The 19,157-nt window shown below is 48.0% G+C and overlaps 1 protein-coding gene across 1 annotated transcript in view; it reads left to right on the forward strand.

Annotated features, from left to right (window-relative positions):
- LOC147660796 (uncharacterized) overlaps positions 1–19,157 on the forward strand; it is a 93,519-nt gene that overhangs the window by 69,826 nt on the left and 4,536 nt on the right. The window lies entirely within an intron of this gene.

The raw sequence follows: 19,157 nt of genomic DNA on the forward strand, positions 1-19,157 counted from the left end.
TGTTGTATTTTAGCACCTTGTAAATTAATAAACAATCTCTCAGTCCATAATCTATCAATATTTTGGGCAATACCAAAGGCAAATTGACTATCCGGATAAATGTTCACCCTTTACCCCAAGGCTAGTTCATAGACTCTGTCTAGTGTTATCAGCTCCGCTGCCTGGGCAGAGTTTTCAAGTATCTTGCATTTATCTACACAATTCACGAGTCAGTCGAGCATTGGTAAAATGTTGCGTCTTTGTCCTATTCAACAATAATTCCACAGAGTGAGGTACATAAACGTGTACAGTATGTCCCATGACCAAATCTTCCACTTGTTGAAGGGAGAGTGCAGCTTCTGCCATTGCCCTTACACACCGGGGAAGGGCCTGAGCTACCATGTCTAGTGCTATAGAAAATATAGGCAAATGGGTGCTTGTGATCACCCTGCTGTTGGGTGAGGATGGACAACACACAACCATTCCTATCGTGTACAAACAGGTTAAAGTAGATTTCGTAGTCTGGCAAACCCAAAGCTGGTGCACTATATAATATGTCCGTCAGAGTCCGGAATCTAGCAGCATGCTCCTGGGCTCCTGAACGTCTATTCTCGTCAGTCTTAAGAAACGTTTTACAATGATTGAGAATTTCGGTATCCAGTGTCGACAATAGCTGGCCATGCCCAAGAAGGTATGCACCTGCTGCTGGGCTGAGGTATCGAAAGGGTGGGGTTCACTCTTTTAGGTTCCAGGCGCCACTCGTCTTGCCACAAAAGATGTCCCAGATACACCACCTCAGTTTGAGAAAACTGTATTTTGTGTGGTGAAGCCTTTATTTATTTATTTATTTAAAGGCTTATATAGCGCTAGACTCGACTCCCGAAGGAGTATCTCTGCGCTTGGTTCACCAACCAGAGTATAGACAGTGCTTTACATGAGTGCTCTGACAAAGAGGTAAGATATTTAAAACAGTAAAATCTTCAGTAGTTTCCTAAAAATTAGATAGTTGAGGCAACATCTCAAGTTAAAAGGAAGTTTATTCCATAGACTGGGGCCCAGGAACGAGAGGGCTCTGCCACCCATTCTCGCCTTTCTAATGGACGGAGTCTGTAGCAGAAATTGGTTGCTAGAACGAAGGGTGCGTAAAGGTTTATAGAGAATAAACTTTTCAGCCAGATAAAAGGGGCCTGAGTCAAAAATGCTTTCTTGGATAACACAACAGATTTTGAAATTAATCCGTTGTCGGATTGGCAACCAGTGGAGTTTTTCCAAAAGAGGACGTGAGGGGGTTCTGGGCGGGGATTGAGAACTAGTCTTGCCGCTGTGTTCTGAGTCACCTGTAGCCTGCTCAGCAAGTTGTCATTCGCTGATATGAGGAGTCCATTACAGTAATCCAGGCGACTGAGTATTAGGGCCTGGACAAGGGTTTTTCTGGAGGTGTCAGGCAAAAAAGGGAACACACGTCTCAAAAGTCCAATTACCTGGAGACATGAACCCGCTGTTTGGTTGACGTGTTCCTTTAAGGACAGTCCTTGGTCCAGCCGGACACCTATGTTTTTCACCGTCTGCTTAGGACTATGGACGGGGCCCAGATCTAGTGGCCACCAGTCTGGCGACCAAAATAGTGGGGCCTCCCCGAATAGCATGACCTCGGTCTTCCCTACATTACATTGCAGGTAATTCGAGGCCATCCATCGGGAGACTGCCCTCATGCCCTCAGAAAATGAGTATTTTACAGCAGGGGTAAGAGACTGAAATGGAAATAATAGCTGAGTGTCGTCAGCATACGACACCGGAATAAATCCATAGGATCTCATAAGGTCAGCTAGGGGGGCCACATATATGTTGAAAGGAGTGGGGCTCAAGCACGATCCTTGTGGCACCCCCTTGGTGAGCACCATAGACGTGGAACGAAAGGAAACCAGTCTGACACTTTGTGATTGATCTGAAAGAAAGCTCTTCAGCCAGGACAGAGCCAATCCTCCAACCCCAACCTCCTGCAGACGGCTGAGCAAGATATCATGCGATATTGTGTCGTAGACTGCGGACAGGTCTAATAGCACAAGTATCATGTAGCTCCCTCTATCCTGTGACATTCTGATGGTATCAGCCACAGAGAGGAGCGCCGATTCTGTGCTATAGTTTGGCCTAAATCTGGATTGGGAGTGATCTAGGCCTCCCGACAGCTCGATGAAATTCGACAGATGTGTATTGATGTGCTTCTCCATGATCTTGCTCAGGGAGGGGAGGAGGGATATGGGGCGGAGGTTGGAAAGGTCTGTCCATGGAAAGGCTGAGTTCTTACAGATAGGATTCACAACAGCTTTCTTCCATTCCTGTGGTACCTGTCCTTTGTCAAGAGAGAGATTCATCAGGGTCCGAATCATAGGGCAAAGTAGATTGCCCAGAGAAATGATAGTTTTGGCAGGCATAAGATCTAGGGATCCTGTTTTAATTTGACCCATCAGAGTGTGAATATCAGTCTGATTGACTTCAGGAAAGGCGGTGAGCATTGGAGTGTCACAAGTCGTGGTGTGTAGGGATGTTATAGGTGAGCTGCCCGAGGAATTTGTGGCCTTGATGATTTGATCATAAATCATCTCAATTTTATTCTTGAAAAAGACAGAGATGTCGTCACACAGTGCCTGTGAGGAAACATCCGTACTTTCACATGCTGCAGGTTTAATAAAGGCTTGTTGTTAGAAGGGGCGATCTCAGAGGGCCAGGTTGTGCTCACCCGACTACCCACCTCTCCTACAGATCTTGCCGAGTCTTATCGTGAGGTCCCCACCGGGGAGGACTTCGAGCCTAGGATCGTACACACTGAGCTCACACCACACTTACGAACGGACACCACACCGTTGGATTTCGGTAACAAGTTCTTTATGAGCAGTAAAAGAAAGAGCACTCTTATGTACACAATGATCGAGGGATCACAAGTCTTTGAGGATTCGGGAAGAGGAAAGCGGGACAATCTTAGCCTCTTGGCCAGTACGAAGCATACCCTGCGCACAGCTCTTAATCCTCGAGCCGGGGGATACAGAAGATGATGGTCGTACTGGGTGCTTTACTCACGTCGAGTCGGCTCGGGTCGTGATGGTGGTCTCGATGGTCCAGCCGGACCAGAGTACTCCTCGAGCCGCAACGAGGTCAGCAGGGCTCGATCCGGAGAAGTTCTGGAGGAGCCGCGACAGCGTCAGCAGGGCTCAGATGGTCTTAGAGATGGCGAGCCACGACAGCGTCAGCAGGGCTCCGATGGTTACGAGTTCGGCGTGAGCCGTGACATCGTCAGCAGGGCTCCGAGATCTTAGAGAGGACGAGCCGCGACAGCGTCAGCAGGGCTCCGATGGTTCCGAGTTCAGCTCGAGCCGCGACAGCGTCAGCAGGGCTCAGGTGGTTCAGTTCCTTGTTGCGAAGAGGGAGCCGCGACAGCGTCGGCAGGGCTCAGCGATGCGAGGTTGAGTTCTTCCCAGGGTCAGCCGCGATCAGATCAGCAGGCTTCAGGTCCAAGATACAACTGCCCGCTAGTTGTCAGGCGGGCCCTGATATAGTCCATTGGCCCTTTGATGTCCGGACTCTCGCAGGCGGAGGTCTCATGCCTTGGGGGCTGGTTGTTGGCGAGGTCCAGCGGTTGGCTCTTTGATCCTTTGAGGATGCGCCCGGGTTTTCCCAGACGCCCAGCAGGGTCTGGAGCCAGCACTCGGGGAGGCCAGAGGTGTGATCGAAACTGGCCCTCAGGGGGAGGCCAAAGGTGTGACAGAAACCCGCCTCTCAGGGGAGGCCGGAGGTGCCATCAAAACTCCTTGGCTTATCTCACTCGGGGAGCCCTTTACCCCCCACCCGGGACTGGCGCGCCTTTGGAGTCTGGGTTTCGCTGGGGCCGAGGTCACGCTAGGCTCAGGGAGACAGGGATCTCGGGAAGGGAAAATGGCTGCCGGGCCTTGTGGGGCATGCAGGTTGTAAGCGCTCGGAGCCAGGAGGGGGACGGGATAAGCGAGGCTGGTCGTCGGTTACAGGGTCTGGGTGTACAGGGAGGAGGACGACCAGGGCTCGGGGTGCAGGCTACGCTAACGGGGTGCTGCGCAGGGAACTCTGGGCGCAGGACTTTGCTAACTGGGTGCGGAGGAGCAGGGGCGAACCACGCCACGAGGCCGGGTTCAACACTTGTAGAATCCGGTATAATGCTTTGGGGGAGTTGCCAGCTTCTGCCAGCTCAGAAGCGAGATGGGTTTTCCGAGCCAACCTTATGTTTTTTATGATAAGTTGACAAAGCATCAAAATGACATTTTTTATTTTCCTCAGAGTGCGTTCTCCTCCAGGCTTTTTCTAATTTCCTACAAACTTGCTTGTCTGACCTTAGTTTGTCAGTGTACCACGCCTCCTGGCGAGAGGCGGGACGTTGTTTGTACAATTTTAAGGGGGCCAGAGAGTCGACTTTGACTAGGATTGCGGAGTTAAACTTGGTAAGGGCTGATTCAATATTGTCTGAGGCTGTAATGAGAGGTTCAATTAGTATCTTCTGGAGTTCCTCTATTGTCACTTTACGCCACTGCCTGCGTAAAAATGAGGGAAGAGGGGGCCATTTATTAGGTTTGTCCAAGCCTAAAAGGGAGAATTCAATTATGAAATGGTCAGTCCAATTCACCTGAGTCGAGGGTCGGCATATTATTTCAGTACAGTTGGAAAAAATCATGTCTAATGTGTGACCTGCTAAATGTGTTGGCCTTACGACTGTGAGTAGCTAAAAAGATTCAACAGCCTGACTGTATCTGTTACGCATGTGTCTTTACCCTCTCCTGCAACAATAAGCCGTCTGCATAAGGGAGCTAGAAAAGGAAGTATTCTTTAAATCGATCACAGAAAAATAGGATTTGTCAGGGGGCAGCGTAGATAGTATATTAACAACATTAGGCAAGACAGGGAATTGAGGAACAACTATCTTGTTAATCTCTCCCAGGTCAACTATGAAACACTACAGAGCTCCTTTCTTAGCTTCCCCCTTTTTCAAGACCGGGAGTATGGGGTTGTCGCAGGGGCTCCCTGATATTTCTTTCACTATGTCCTCTTTTACTAAATCCCCGACTATCTTCTGTAATCCCTTCAAACTGCTGATATTCTGTATTGCAGTATCCTGGGGAAGCATGTGTTTTACTGTAATATATAAATAGTCTGTATTCATTCTTCCTGTGTGGTTGGTGTGCGTGGCCCAAATTCTGTGGTCTATCTCTTTTAGACACTTAGGTGGGATGTGCAATATTCCTCATAACACAGTGGAGATTAAGCAAGCTATTGCCCAGAGTTGCAGCGTGGGACCCATGCTTAGAGTAGGCATCGAGGCGAGAAATCAGGTCAGAGGAATTAAGAGCTCAAGACCCCGCCAAGACCCGTTGAGGCAGGAATTGAACCCTGATCCCAGGCTAGACCTCTGCATCAGGGTCTGCCGCTCTAACCATTGAGCCACACTTCTCCACAAAGTGTTCTACCCCTGCCCCTACTCCTATCACGCCTTCGCAGTATGCGGGGGTATAGACAGTCTCAAACCCAATGGTCAGGACTGCCGTAGTTATGGCATGTACCTGGAGCAAACGTGTGCCCTAGTTGGGAGGGGCTGAACTGGTCCTCATCTGAGCCCCCTCCCTCTCTTCCTCTCCCCTATTGCTCTGTTATATTAGTACTTTATGTTTTAACTTCCTATGTTTCTTCTCCATCATCTTATCCTCCTGCTCTCATTTCTACTAAACATCTGTTCTATATCATCCAATCTCATGGATGTGACCCTCAATGTGCGCTCTGAATGGGAATACCACCCCTCCTTGTTTTCTTGTATATCGGGGTACTAAGTGGCAAAAGTTACTTCATTGCATGACCATGGGACATATACATACATCGTTGGATTTGTCACTTCCAGAGCATGGTCCTTCTAGAAGTGGCAGGGCTTTACTGCGCTTAACGCACAAGGGAGTTGCTGTCTGTGCTACATTAGCTTGGGAGGACCATTGTTTCTTATTGTTTTGCTGTTTCAATGCCCAGGTATGGCTCTGCATTCATCTATGTAGTCCAATATCTTGTCTACCGTTTGGTAAACGTCAATAGATAAGCCGTCTGGGCCGAGAGGAGTAAATGAGTATCTTTAAAATGTTCCTCAATGTCTTTAGCATCTTGGAGAGGGGATAATTGAGGTTAACCCTGACTTGGTGGGGTGGGGAGTAAGTTATAACCAATCCTTACATATATAATAGATTTCGTCAGAGACCATTCGCAGTGGGTGGTACTTCATCCTAAAGTTAAAATTGGCGGGGAACTTGTCACCATAGGCCTTTAAACCCTCTTTCATTATGGTATGATGTATGTGTTCTGGCCTGTCCTGTTCTTCTTTGGCCTCGGAGTGTCTTATCTAATTCTTCTGGTTTAATCATCATCCCCTTCTACCACCAAAAATCGTCGATCAGTGGGTGCAGTTCTAGGGTTGGGATGTATGAGAAGGATGTCGTTCTTGCAGCTGCACTTATTCTGCAGAGGATATTTTGTCAGGGGTCCTCATGACCGCTGGGAACTGAGGGGACAACTGATGTACAATCTATGTGTTTATGAACTAAGGCCTAGATGTATCAAGCATTTTGTGATTCATTAACTTAACGAATCGCAAACGGACATTTTGCATCTTTTGGGATGTATGTGAAATTAGCAAAATAAGGAATCGCAAAAATTTGCGATTCCTTATTTTGCTTAAGCATTTAAGGAATCGCAATTTTGCGATTCCTTAAATGCCATGTATGAAGCTTTTGTAAATTGCGAATTCAGGTTAAGGAATCGCAAATGAACACCAATTTGAGGTTCGTGTTAATTTGCGAAATCCTTTCAAAACCCAAAATATGGCAATTTTGAGGGTGGCATGTGACACACATACATGCCCATAGGGCATGTATGTGCGCCATATGCACACACATGTAAGTTTCAGGGGTGCAGCAGGGTGTCCATGAGACATCATGGCAGAGGACGGACATCTGAAGACTACGACACACTTCAAAGCTACAGCACGGAATTGTCTACTTACATATGATAGCTTCCATCCGAGACGTCTGAAACAGAACCTCCCCTTCGGTCAATTCCTTAGGTTGAGGAGAAATTGGTCAAACAAAGATGACTATAAAGTGCAAGCGGATGATTTGAGTAAAAAATTACACGCACGTAACTATCCAAAGAAAATAGTAAGAAAGGCAAACAAACGGGCATCCAACAATCATAGGGATGCACTTTTAGAACATAAGGTGAAAGACACAACTGAGAATAAAAGACCTATCTGCATTACTACATTCACTAAAGTATCAGACCAAGTGACTAAAATAGTGAAGAAGCACTGGCCTTTCGTCAACAGTGGAGAATTGACTATACCAGTCCCAATGTTCAGCCACCGTCGAGCCAAGAATCTCAGAGATCATTTGGTCCATACTCGTCCGAAATCCAACCGTCCTCCTGTCAGACAGCAAACTCTACCCGCTGGCCACTATGCATGTAATAACTGCAGTGTCTGCCATCTGACAACCAACACAAAGAATGTGATTTTCAATGATGGAACCAACTGGGAATTGAGGCTGATGTCAAATTGCAATACCAGTGGGGTAGTATATATGAATACATGCACTTGCAATTTGCATTATATCGGAATGACCACACGTAAGGTGAGCACAAGGATAGTGGAACACCGTAGCACCATTAGGTGCAAAAGAACCACAACAAGAATGACAAACCATTTCATCGAATCAAATCACACTCCCAATGACATGAGGTGGGTAGTGTTGGAAACTGCAAAGACCAAAGAGAATCAAGAAAGGTTTCTTCATGAACGTGAACAAAGATGGGTGTTCAAACTACGTACAGACACCCTCGGTTTGAACGATGACATCCCCTGGGGTGCATTCATATAATTGGATATTAAGAATTATGAAATTCCTTTACTTATGAGATTGGATATTAAGAATTATGAAATTCCTTTCCTGACAGACTGAATTTGCCCTGTAAGTCTAATACAAATTCCAAACTAAGCCTAATGTGATCCCTGTCCAATATGTGGCACGACCATTGATCAAGAAACTGTATGCCACTATCACCGGTCCTGTATAAAAAGTGAACTAATCATGACCCGACATAAATCTTTTTCGGGGGACACACCTTCTATAAAAAGATATGATCTTTAGATACTTTCCCTTACGTAACATCTTACTACTGGAACTATCAGAGATAATGTCACTGAAAATATTGGGTATTACCTCCCTCGTTTGTTTCTATTCGTAATAAAATTTAATTTAATTAAATAAGCGAACAAGGAAGGGGGCGTGGCTAGCAGCCGATCATGGCGGCAGCATAAGGGACGAGCTCCGCGGCTGAAGCAGCCTCTTTGTCGATCCGACATACAATCCGTCACTTCTACAAGCCCTACAGGCAGGTGCCAGAACCCAGGACCGGGTGGAGCAAGCAGCGACAAGCGGCGACGAGATCCGACGTCCGCTGCCCGAGATACATCGAAGCCTCAGCTCGGCCTACCCCAACCTCCTGAGCCGGGACCTCTCCTGGCTGTCGACCCAGCAGGAAGTGCTTGCTGACCGGGGGATCTAGACCGGAAGTGGGCGTCCGCCATCTTCTTGATCGGAGAAGTTGCTACGCGCCTGGCGATAGTCGACACTTCTCGCCTCCCAGAATACGCCGCTGAGACTTGATCTTTGCCGAACCGGACTGGACAGGGTGTCCACACCGCTCCTCGCATCCTGGAGCGTAGGGGCACGAGGAGTGCGACGTTTAGTGGCATGGCGGGGAAAGGCCCCAAGGGCGGCGTCACACAGACCCGTATTGACCGATTTACCTCCGACAAGCCCACCGTCTCCCCAGCGGGGAAGGAGCAAGGTGGGAAGGCAGCCGACTCCCCAGGAGGAAAGAAAGCGACATTGGAAGACGTCATGCTCGCACTGGCCCAACTACAAACGACCGTTGGCGCAATCTCCACGGATGTCACCCTACTCAGAGCGGACCTCCATAAAATGTCGGAGAAAGTTAAGAACATGGAGGTGGTCACAAAATCCCTTGTAGAAGACGTTTCAGAACTTCAACAGGAAATGGGGAAGATGGCGCAGGACAATAGACTGCTCCGGGAGAAACTGGACGAGCAGGAGGGGCGTTCTAGGCGCAACAACATCCGCATTATAAGGGTGCTGGAATCAGAAGGCGTAAAGGCTATGGATCTATTTGTGGAGAGCCTGATTACGGATGAACTAAAGCCAAAGGGACTGTCCAACTTTTTTTCAGTGGAGAGGGCCCATCGAGTCCCGGGAGGTCAACCAAAACCGGGGGCTGCGCCACGACCCATTGTGGCACGATTGTTTAATTTCCGTGACCGGGACGCCGTCTTCCAGGCAGCCAGAACCTCCCCTCCTCTCAAGATACAAAACGCTACCGTCGCCATCTTCCCCGACTACACGGCGGAAGTCGCCCGTCGGCGACGAACGTTCTTTGAAGTAAAAAAAGAACTGAGGTCCAGAGAACTGCCATATTCAATGCTCTTTCCTGCGAGACTACGGGTGGTGGCTGTTATGGCCGGGTTTTCTGATTAGATGGGATCAGCCCCTAGGGGCCCCTCCAACCCAGCCAGAACGTAACCACATCCCTCCTCAGGACCATCTATCCAGGCACCTGGGTACCTACCTGAGGATGGGGAACTCGCAATATACAAGCTCATATTATCAGAAACACCACTAAATCTATAGGGATACTAAGAATACTCACTGATTACTAAGGATATCCATGCCCTACACCACACTCATACCTTATAGTCTCGCGGCCACTCAGACCCAGACTAATCTACCCTGGGGCAGATATGACACACAATCTGGCGTGTCTACACACGTGGGTCTGCAGCCCCAGTGCTCTCCCTTTTTTCCAAACGGTTTACAATCCGGTAAACCTCCACACTGGTAATCCTCCCCAGCGCTCTCACTTACACAAGCCACAATCCTGTGGGTATCCGCGCTGGTAATCCACCCCAACGCTCTCACTAACGCCGTATATCAACGACGACCACATTCCTATGAACACCTTCAGTTTTCTGTCTCTTCACTAAGGGTCTGCTACTACAATAATATTATGGGATAGCCGAATTACTTAGTGTCAACAATTCCCTAGCTCAAGGGCTCCCTGTTCTCCCTATTTATTCAGACTTACCGGATCAGGGGCAGCATCTGTTCTGGCTGTAACATCTGACTAGGAGAAAAAAAGGTTACCTATGCTTTGGAACAGAAGACGCTGTTTACAGGATTATGGGAGGGTGTACTAACTTGGTCCCTTAGTTGCAGGTCTCCTCTCTCCCTAATTATTCACTATTACTTACCTGATCAGGGGTAGCATCTGTTCAAACAGTAATACCTACTAGGAAAGGGGATTACCTTCACTGTATGGGGACAAAGATATACACACTATGTGATTGAGTTATTCCTTGATTTAAGCGCTCCTACTCCCTTCTGATCCATCAGTGGCTCAACGGCAACTGGCTAGGATATAGGCTAGCTTTATCATAAACACACTCATACACACTAGTTCATTAATTAATGGGGATGTTTATTGTAACAATAATAAAGTATACATATACAAAACTATGGGGTCTCTATAACTAGCAGCAACTTTAACACACCGCTGAAAGAAAAGGATTAGACATACAATTTATCTGCGGGGTAACAGGAACTTTTAACACACCGCTGCAAGGAAAAGGATTAGCAATACAAAAGCCTAGGGAATAAAGATAAGATTAAGATGTAAGTGTGATTAGTTCAGACTACCTCACCTATTAGAAGGAAGATTTCTCTCTCTGCCTCTGGTGGGATTAGGGCTCTCTCTGTCTCTCCCTCCTTCACCACATCATCACGCCTCTGGTTCAATTGCTCCAGCTGACAGCCTTCTTTGATGCTCTCTGCACTGCTCTCTCTCCTCATCTTCAGCACTGCTCTCTCTCCTCATCTTCAGCAATCATCTGCCTTCTTTCTCCATTCCAGAACTGCACTCTATTCTGCAGCTCCAGCAGACATCCTGCTCTCTCTCTCCAAGCTGAACTGAGCTCCAAGCTGAACTGAGCTCCAGGCTGAACTGCACACAAGCTGGAATGAACACTCCTCCTCTCCTGTAGCTCGCTAATATGGAAGCTTGTCCTTTCATGGAAAGTTACGGCCAGTAACCTGCCGCCCACCAAATTCTTGTACCTCCCCGTACCAAGGACACGTTCCCAGCTGGCCAGCCTGAAGTTGTGTCTTCGGAGTGGAGAAAAATACATTCCTTCGATAAGGGCCAGCCTGAGCCGGTTCTCTCCAAGCGAACAACAGCTTTAACTATAAACTTTACCTTTACTCTAAAAAGCCTCTCAGCTTCATCAAGATGGAGTCCCTCTAGTTCTAGGCCTGTAGGCCTGAGAAGGATGAAATACCCCTTAGCTCTGTCAGAGTACCTACATAAACCATACCAATGTGTAATATAAAATCAGGACCACAGGATCCACCCTCTACTATAAGCAAGTATGTCAAAGCCAATAGGCAATAGACAGATTAGAGTCAAAAATAAGGGATCTATCATCATATTAAGCAGCTATCCTCTTCTAGGTCTGGAAAAAGGGCTTAAAAGGGCCAACATAAGCTAGGAATACATATCCTAGATGTGAGCAAGATTAAAGTCTATACCACTGCTAAATAGAGCCAAAAACCATGTCAACACAGTGGCGGAGAACAAAACGTGGTTCTTCGACAACCCTGAAAACGTACAGGAGTGGCTCGAGGGATGGAGACCGGGTCAGAACCACAGACGGACAAATCGTCCCAAGAAAGATCGAACTGGAGGCCAACGCCAGGACTCCCGGGCTTCGGGAGGGGGACCAGACAACAGTGACTCTTTGGGAGCGGAAGGTGGCAGGGAAGAGTTCGAGGATCAATGACCATCTGGAACACTTCTCTGATTTTTCTTTTTTTATACTGTGACTTTAATGCTGCGTAAGCGCTTCCTACCATTGGACACTGGGTGAAGGGCCTCCGAGGGTGTGAATAAGAGACTGCCAGCAGCGGAGAGTCCCTCACCCCAACGCGCAAGTACTCTGTTTGGGGGATGGGGTATGCACTCTGCTCAGTTGGGGGGGCGGGCAGTTTTGAGTCCGTGCAGCAGGGGGGCAGGGAGGGGGGGGAACAGGAGTTGGGTACGTTTGCACTACGGGACTTCTTGGTCCTGAAGGTTCTTGTTCTAAGCACACGTATGTTTCTAGGCATGTTTCATGTAACTGAGAGCATCTGGTCTAATCGGGGTACTGTTAGAAAAGAATGTGAGATACAATCACGCCTGCCCTACGCCTGCCTCCGCTTGCCACCTCGCCAGCGGCGGAGGGGCCTCATGGCGGATCATAGTCTTCCCTATGGCTGGAACAGATAGTCGCACCTCACCGAACCCATTGCTTGTCATGTCCTGGAACGTTAGAGGTCTAGGGGATAAGATTAAGCGGGGGCTGGTACTTCAGGGGATTAGGAGACGGGGGCCTGCTCTCATTCTCCTACAGGAGACTCACTTGACGGGGGCAGCCACGAAGGCCTTAGATAGGAGAGGCTACCACATGGTAGTACACGCTGAATTCACCTCGGGGTCCCGTGGGACGGGTATCCTGCAGAAGAAATTGTCCCATTTCATTGTAAAGTCTACAGCAACCAATGCTCAGGGCCGCTTCGCGGCAGTTCATGGCCAGTGGGAGGGGAAACTTTTAAATGTAGTTTCTGTTTACATACCACCAGCACTACACTCTGAGGCTTTGCCGGATCTTGGTAAATTTTTGCTGACCCTCCCTGATGGGGACTTACTCATAGGTGGGGATTTTAACATGGCACTCACGAACACCTTAGACCGGTTCCCCCCACGCACACATATAGAAGGACCCAACAGGCTCCAGACATTTCTGGATGCGCAGGGGTTGGTGGACATATGGCGCACTCTACACCTTAACCAGCAGCAATACACGTATTATTCGGCCACACACAACTGCCTCTCTAGGATAGATTATTTCTTCGCTTTGATCAACGGGCATCTCACTGTGGCCGAGACAACCATACAACCACGGGGAATCTCAGATCACTCACCGCTCACCCTGACGATCACCACCACAGACACGAAACGTCAAAGGCTGTTCCCGATCTTCCCTGGTTATCTAAAAGTTCCCCACATTAACAAAGACCTGAAGAAGACCACGCGGCTCTACTTCGAGGAAAACCGGTCCTCGGTAGAATCCCCCTCTACGTTATGGGAAGCGTACAAGACAGTGTTTAGGGGTCAGGCCATTGCCGTAATTGCAAATCATAAAAAGGCACACAGACGAGAGGCCCTGGACCTAGAATTGGGCCTCGAGAGGGCCAACACCGCCCATATGGCGAATCCCTCGGACGACACACTCCATGATCTCCAAGTCCATCAGCGTCGTCTCACCGACCACTTGCGGAGGATCCCGGTGTCGGACATTGCGGCAACGCAACATAGGGTCTATGACAACGGGGACAAGACCAGTAAACTGTTGGCATGGTTGGACAGGAGGCAGGGGGGAGGGAGGAACATCCTACAACTTACTGATCCACATGGCAACGACCACACCCGCCCCGGCGAGATAGTGGAAGTCCTCGCGGATTATTTTACTGAAGTGTATACCCCAGAGACAGTGGTGGGAGAGGGTGAGGTCCGGGTCGCCCTTGAGCCCGTTCCCCTGCCGGAATTGACGGCAGAGGCGTCAAAAGACGTAGACGCACCCCTGACGGTGGAGGAGATTCAGCTGGCTATCGGCGCCCTTCATCCGGGTAGGGCTATGGGCCCCAATGGGATTCCCATAGAATGGTTTAAAATTATGACAGAGTCCCTGAGCACACCCCTACTTAATATGTACGAAGAATCTAGAGTGAAGGGTACGCTGCCGCCGGATCAACGGATGGCAACTATCGTAGCAATACCGAAACCAGGTAAACCCCCCGGCGACTGCTCGTCATATAGACCCATTTCCCTGTTGAACCCAGAGGCCAAAATTATCGCTAAGGTGTTGGCGAACAGGCTCCTGCCGTGTTTACCTCAACTGATCCACCCGGACCAATCAGGCTTCATGCCACATCGCAGTACTGCTTTAAATCTCCGCAGGGTACATGGAGTAGTGGCGCGAGTCCCGCTGCTACGGGAACCGGCCGCGATCCTTTCGCTGGACGCCAAGATGGCGTTCGACATGGTGGAGTGGAACTATCTCTTCGCAGTGCTCGCACGTATGGGTTTTGGCCCGGTGTTTATCTCCTGGATACGCATGCTATACAGAGACCCCATAGCCAAAGTGGTGGCCAACGGCCACATTTCCAGAACTATATCCTTAGGCCGAGGCACGCGACAGGGGTGCCCGCTTTCACCCCTCCTCTTCGCTTTGGTTTTGGAACCGCTGGCAGTTACGATTCGCACCACGCAACTCCTGAAAGGGATTCAATGGACCCCGCATTGGGAGGATAGAGTGTCCCTTTATGCGGACGATAAGCTGATTTACCTTACTGACCTGGAAGAGAGCCTCCCTAACCTCCTGGCTCTCTGTACTGCACATGGGCGAGTCTCGGGTTACACCATTAACTGGGCGAAGTCTATAATTTTTGAGCTACGGGGACCACTTCCGCCACTCCCGGACTCTTGTCCGCTGGAAATAGCGCACACGTCCTTCAAATATCTGGGGATCCATATCACCCGAGACGAGGCAGAGTTCGCACGCCTGAACTTGCAACCCCCCTTAGTCCGTCTCCGTAGTGATGTACAACATTGGAAAGAACTCCCCCTAACGCTACTAGGACGGGCCGCGCTCTTTAAAATGATGGCTCTGCCACGCTTCCTGTACGTCCTCGAGAACGCTCCATATTTGGTGCCGGATAGCTTCCTTCAGAAAATAACGGCACAGATCTCAGGCCTGCTCTGGGGCGACCAACCTGCCTGAATCTCACACGCAAAATTGAACAGGGGGTGGTACGACGGGGGCATTGCGCTACCCAACGTACAGCTGTACTACTGGGCGGCCCAGCTCAAAATCCTTAATCAGTGGTTACACGCCCCGCAAGAGGACCCAGCGTTCAAGGCAGATAGGGTGCAACTGGGGACGAATAGTTTGCTGGCCCCGCTGTACCACCGTGGCGTGGCGGCAAAACTCATTGGACCGACGAAACACACAGTTCGACTATGGTACAAGGCACAGGCAAAGTTGAAATGGGATGGGACCATCACAAAACTCACACCTCTATGGGACACAAAGGCGTTGGGCCACCTGCGGCGCTCCAAGGGCTTCACGCAGTGGGACAACATTGGAATCTCCACTGTTGGGGACATGTGGACACGGGACGGAGTAATTTCCTTTGCAACTCTGCAAGAGCAGTATGATCTGGGGGACACAGAGCTTTACAGATACATTCAGGTCAGACATGCACTACAAGCGGCGATCCCGCCTGACACATCCCCACCCGAATCCTCCCCTCTGGAGGACCGTTTACTCACTGACTACTTACAGGAAGGGGCGACATCGATGACGTACCGCAAATTGGTTAATAATATGCCTGATCCACTGGGGAAACTGAAAGACAAATGGATGTTGGAGGTGGGTGATCTAGACGAAACTGAGTGGAACGCAGCTATGGCGTCCCCGCGCGAAGCAGGCATATCTTCCAAATTCCGCCTGGTGCAATTAAAAATTCTACACAGGATCTACTACACCCGCACGACCTTACACAAACTACACAGGGCTGATCATCCTTACTGTCTTAGAGGTTGCAGGGCAGAAGGCTCATTCATACACACGATTTGGGAATGTCCACTGATCGTTAGTTACTGGCAACGGGTAATGCGCACCATGGCCCAAGCACTAAATACCACACTCACTTTGGACTCGCGACTGTGCCTGCTGAATATCTGGGGGCCGACCGACCTCACCTTTTATGCAAGAACCTGGATTACAGTGGGGCTGGTGACAGCGAAACGAGATATAGCACAGAAGTGGGGTTTGGCTGATCTCCCCACACTGGCCCAATGGATCCGCAACATGGACATGCTCATGCTGACTGAGAGGGCGGTGTATTAACTGAGGGATAACCCACGTAAATGGAATGGGGTCTGGCAGCAATGGAATTCATACAGGGGGGACATATGTGAACCATTGGAAGAGGACGATCTCGAGGGATCAGAGAGTGACGAGGACCACTGATTTTGTGTAAGGATGACTGTTGGGTGATATACACGAATGCGGCTGGACACGCATTGAGAGGGTGGTATGGGGGGGATGGCATGGGGCGGGGGGCATAGGAACATCTGATTGGTCCCTCTGTAGATAGGCTGTGATGCTAGATACTGATGACACTACCTCACGTACATGCCGAACTATGTGTGCACCTTTTTTCTGTTTAAGTTTCTTAAAGGCAAAACACGAACAAAAAATCAAAAAATGCAAACTGTATTTTTACGATACATGTATATTCCTTTTCATCATGTCACCAGGATGGCCGGATATACAACAGGACATCAAGGGGCTGTCACACCTTACATCATTTTACGTTTATTTTGTACTCACCAGCGCCCCTACGAATGTATATGAATATATGGCTGATGATGATGACGATGTTATTTCTGTTTTGGTCCAAAAAAAAAATAAAAAAATAAAAATAAGCGAACAAGGTTCGGATTCGAAATTATTTCCCCGCCTTTTTTGAGTAGATGGTAATAATAAATTCACACTACGCAGAAATAGATATGCGGATATGGTTCTAAGTGGGAATATTTTCTTTCTGTCTATCCTGAACCAGTAATGCCAGCGTTACTCGGCAACTCCGAATAAACCAGCCGTTTTCCCTTTCTAAAGCTTCGCGGACAAAGACATACTTCCAATATGGCCGCCACGTCTAAACCGGTCTAGTTTTTGAGGGTGTCTCCGTCCCTGCTCCAAGACCGGAACACACAAAACCAATACGCCGGTGGGGACCAGGTAAGATGCGGTCCCGGGGAGGTGCTGAGTAGGTAGAGAAGCGCGATTTTACAACACAGAATGTAAGTACCATATCTCTGTGTAAATGGACAAAGCTAGTCCAAGAAACAAAGTGATCATTTACGAACACAATGGTCACGGTGATTCCAACCTAACGAGCATTGTATATATTCACCGTTTTTACAGCAGTGTATCTCATAAGTGAAATTGACCCCCCAGCGAGACCATGAAGTGTCATTTTTCGCTTCAATAAGTAACTATTGGAGATCTTTATCTTTTCTGTGTACCTATTATATGTTGTGTATGTCTAATGTTTGGTCACAAAAAAGTCCTGTCTTGTTTATTTGTGTGAATTCACGAACAAATTTCACGACGTTTTGGACTAATGTTTTGGTAAGCCTGCACGCGCCAGTATGGCGCAAATCATCCTTCTATACACAGAATGCGAGTGGCATGCAAATGTACTATGTGTACCTTCCCACAGGGAAGGTTTGTTATTAACATTATGCTTTATTTTACAGCACCTACTAGTTGAGAGGAACGTATGTATTTTAATATAAATGCATGCATAAAACCACTTTATTATTGTTATAAATTCACTGTCCCCACGATTGGGATTTAGGAGTGGCATATGCAGGGCTGGTCCCTGCATGGTCCCGAAGAAATGCTAGGGGTAGCATGAAACATGTCGACCATATTGATCACTGAGTCAACCACATTATAGGTTGCCCTACAGTGACATTAACCCCACTTTTAATATACCTGCATAGGAGCTCAATAAAACAGTTAGGCCCACTAAGTATGGTATTTTTAATACTCACACACCCACACCCACTCCACTTATTCTTTTTGCACCACACATAGTCATTCGCACTAAAAGTGCTCCTGCGTAGTTTGTGAGTCGCAGCACGCCCCTTTTCGTAGAGAACTGGGATGGCCCCAATGATGAAGCATGTCACCGTGGGGAAACCCCGGTGAGTGAGGGGACACTAGAAAGACATTTTTCTTTCTCTAAGGCATAGTGATTTAAAGCAATCATAGACCTGAGCTAGGTCCTAGGGTCCCACGACTGGGATCCACACTGTTATTTGTACTGTCCATGAGACACCCCTGCACCCTTGAAATAATTCTCAAATTGCGATTAGCAAATTGCGAATTCGCAATTTGAGAATTACTTCACAATCATTCCTATGGGTCTCTTGGCCCATAGGAATGCATGGGAAATTATTCCTTATTTGCGAATTCGCAAAATGCGAATTCGCAAATAAAGAATAATAAGGAATCGCTAAAAAAAAAAGCAATTTTTTACATACATTCCATTTAGCGAATTCTAAATAGCGATTCGCTAAAAATCGCTATTTAAGATTCGCAAAATGGAATCTTGATACATCTAGGCCATAAGCTTTACAAGCCAACATTTCTGCTTCTTATCCTATCGATACCAGTTTTCTGCGTTCTCTTTCTTTTGTAGGCTTGTGCTTGTCTCCTTACTGTTCTCTCCCAGTGGACCCCATAGTTTCTGACCCATGCTTGTTCATCCCAACATTATAAGGCCTCATATAGTAATAATCAAATCTTTCCCTGTCTTTCCCTAGCCATTAAATATTGTCGCACTTAACCCAACTTCACTTTTTCAAAGAATCTTATTCCTGGCTGTTGCAAATCTGGATTGGATTTAGTTTATTCGTGCCATTGTTTCAGAAATAGGCCTGTCTGGAGACTCTTTTTGTAATTACATACTACACTGGACTACTGGGTGGAGGTGTGGACTGTGCCACTTCTAAATACTTGTCGCTACAAAAAGTTCCTACACAGTCACAATTTTTACTAACACAGCAACCAGTGGTAAGGAGGAACAAAATCGAAACTGATATAACAAGAAATGGTGACTCAAACCGAATCAACGTTCATTAAAGCAAACTACTCATTCTAAATAAAGCATGGACAAGCACAGTTGTAAGCAGTCAGGAAGCAACGTTTATTTGCTGTTGCTCGAGTGAGAACAGCCAGCTATCAACTGCACTGTCCTGCCTTGGGTTACAATCAGCAGCCTAGCACACATTTTGAGCCACGTAGGAGAACATTACACTGAAGACAGTTGACAAAAAATAAATCATTATGATCAGGCAATAATCAGGAGGCGCGCACAGGG

This window comes from Lissotriton vulgaris, unplaced genomic scaffold, assembly GCF_964263255.1.
Source record: "Lissotriton vulgaris unplaced genomic scaffold, aLisVul1.2 SCAFFOLD_1316, whole genome shotgun sequence".
In the NCBI taxonomy this organism is placed as follows: Eukaryota; Metazoa; Chordata; class Amphibia; order Caudata; family Salamandridae; genus Lissotriton; species Lissotriton vulgaris.